This window comes from Condylostylus longicornis, unplaced genomic scaffold (genome assembly GCF_029603195.1).
Source record: "Condylostylus longicornis isolate FDR11 unplaced genomic scaffold, ASM2960319v2 ptg000211l, whole genome shotgun sequence".
NCBI lineage: Eukaryota > Metazoa > Arthropoda > Insecta > Diptera > Dolichopodidae > Condylostylus > Condylostylus longicornis.
The window spans coordinates 13,658-17,024 of record NW_026578178.1 but is presented as its reverse complement, the minus strand read 5'-3'; positions in this window follow the sequence as shown (position 1 = coordinate 17,024).

Genomic DNA, 3,367 nt, shown 5'->3' with positions numbered 1-3,367 from the left:
TTTTCGCTTTTATAATTATAAGAGTATGAAGAACAAATTGAAGGATGATAATTGCCTACATTAACTAAAAGTAAACCACCATGATTTACAATTAAATTACACCAATCTGTAGTAAAAATGAAGTCCAATTGCCTGTTTTGAAAATTATTTTTATTAAAAATTTAATGGAGACCATTAACGTTTAAACAATCGTTGAAAATTGCCTCAGAATCATTTGCAATAAGCCCACACGTCCGTTTGTACGTAGCATAAAATATGTTATACAATAACCAATAGAAATAGAAAAAAATCTTTGTTTTTGTCAGTATTTTGATTACTGTTTTTTTTCTTTTTTTAAAGGAGAGCGAAACTAAAGTTATTAAAGCAAAATTAATCAAAATTCATTAAAATCCTATTTATACAAACTTTTTGATTTCATATCCTTAATAATACTTTTAATCACTCGTAGACAAGATATTTCTGAAACTTTTGGGAATATTTTGTAGGAAAATAAAAATAATGCAGATGTCTTTCATTTTGGGAAAAGTAAAAATACATGTAAACAATGCATAATACTGCGTAAAAATTAAAAAAAATTGTTTTCGTTTGAAAAATTTTTTTTAGTTAATTTTCTAAGGCTTTAATCTCAGTTTTTCACCTGATAGACATGTTATTTCTAAAATTTGTTCCACAGTATGTTATATCAAAAAGAAGGTCAGAATGCAGGACTTTTTTCCTTTAAAAAAATTATATGTTAGTAACGTGCAATTATGAGTAAAAGACGGTTAAACGAAAATTTATTGGAAAAAATTTTGAAAAATTTGGCTTTTCATTTAAATGTCTCTAAAAATAAGAAAGTATTTCCAATCACTGGTATATAGACGGTTTTCACATATTCTAATTTTGAGAGCCTATAGCTCGCGCACAAGGGTTCAAAAAGTAAAATCTCACTTGGTATTTTTTCTTCATGATAAGTTATTCAAAAAAACAATATAAGAATATATACAATATTTTTAGTCGTTGAATTTTTTCAATGCCTAATGTCATGGGTGTTTTTACATAAAACTTTATGATATCTCCTATATAAAAGCGATAATGGTAAACTTGCTAAAAAAATTTTGTATATATTGTATAATATTATATATTGTATATATAACATATTATATATATATTGTATATATTTTGTATATTACTTTGTATTTATATACGTTCTTCTTAGAGTTACAAAAAAACATACGTATGTATGAATATATATAGATAAAAAATAAGTATATAAATTTAATCAAAATTAAATTCATTTGAACTATATATATAAAAAATATCAGGAATTTCTCACACAACACACTCTTTTGTCAAAATTCTTATTTGTTCTATAGTTAACTATTCAACTAGTTTCATCCCCTTAACCATAGTTTTTTAAGGAAATTACGCTATTGACAAACAATAAAAATATACTAACTATATACAGGTACAAAAACATAATCTAGGAATCTTTTTATTTAAATATTAAATTAAACGAAAATAAACAACTCAAATAAAGTTTTACGAAAAAAGGTGGCTAAAATTGTTAGAAAATAAATCAAACATGCGAAAACATCTAATTCTAGTTTTCATTCTTATCGGTGGATATACAGTAGTTTTATACTTTGACTTCTGAAACTTTCCGCAGAACAGTAAGTTGTCTTTGAAATAGTAGTTTTTTGTTATATATATTTATCTTTTAATTTAAAGATAAATTTATAATCTTTTAATTCTGTTCTCTATTATAATTTGTATGTAAATTTGTAACTTTGTTATTCTACCTTTTAATTTTTTATAAAAATTAAAAGGTAGAATTATTGTTGAAAGGTTTATATTTTACTTTCTTTAAATACCAATAAAGGTAATCTTCAAACCAGTAACGAATCAACTCTAAAAAAAATCCTTATTCCTCAGTTTAAAGGATTGCCTTTAATTTTCGACATAAAAAAAAAACTACTTTATGTTTAACTATTTTGAATTAGTTACTGTAAGCGACAACTTTTTCATACACAAATGTTTAACAATTAAACCCTTAGATTTTATAAGTAAAAATAGGTTATTTATTAAGTAACAAAAAGTTTATGAATTATATTAGTAATAATTAATAAATAAAATCAAGGAACATTTATAGTTAAAAGTTTCAAACATTCAGTTAATACTAAACAAATTGGTCATTGTCACTCTCAAATTCCTTAAAATGAAAATTAATAAATACGTTCAATAACGGCGTTGTCTGACCTACAACAATTGTAACAATCATAATCAGGTATCAATCTATAAATAAACACAAATAAAAAGTTATAAATTATTCTTTTAAATTATTTAAGCATATTTATCAATTCTTTTTTACACAAAAACTCTGTATTACTCAGATAACATAAGGTTGCAAAACAATGAATTCCTTTTAAGCACATCTATTCTTTAGGATCTAAGAATAACGTGCAGGAGTCAACCAACAGCATGGGTTTTAAGGTTAGATGAATCCTACATGAAACGTAATACGGAATACTTACGTTGCAACTTCCTAGTTACCTTGTATTTGATGAAGGCTTGTTACCTTGTTTTCGTTTCCTACTCTTTGATTTTTGGAAATAAGGAACCCTCCAAGACTCTTCAAAAATTAATACTTCGAACTTATCTAATTACATGATCTCCTTTTAAACATAAGGATGCCCCTCAGGTAATCGACACTTCTTAATCTTAACTCAAAAAAAAATAAAACTGCGCTTGTAGTTCGCATGAACAATATTACAGTTGCTTACACACCGATTACATTGGTTGGGTGGTTGACGTGGGCGGTGAAGCAGGTCCACCGCACTTTAAAAAGCACAAATGTACCATTTTGCTACCACTATCACTTACAATTACAGGTGGCCTATTTTCGCCAAAGGTACACTCTGGCGAGCGTACACCTCCGTCAGCTGCGAGAATGAAAACAGCAGCACCGACCCCACCCCCATCCTTTAAAACGGCAACGAGGAGGAAGTTCGACACAAAAAATTTTAAGTCGTAATCTTGGGATACAATAGCCCGTGGTCACATTGGCCGTTCCTAAAAGAAGCTACCCAAGAATACTGTAGCGGCTGTAGGGACTTGGGCTCCAGCACCCAGTTTCCCTGATTCTGATATCAATTTTCTTGCAGGTAGAGACATGCAAGCTTTGTCACCCTTTTCTTCACGTTAATTCTCCAGTTAAGCTTTAAGTTCAGCACAATGCCAAAGTACTTAGCCCTTACCTGAGATGTCTCTCTGCTGATGTGTCTCTACTGATCAGTGGTCAGCCTACAACCAGCCAGTTCCTAAAAAGGGATTCTAGAGTACAGTTTTTACACTATCCAGCTATCCCAGTACCTCCACACCAAACTTG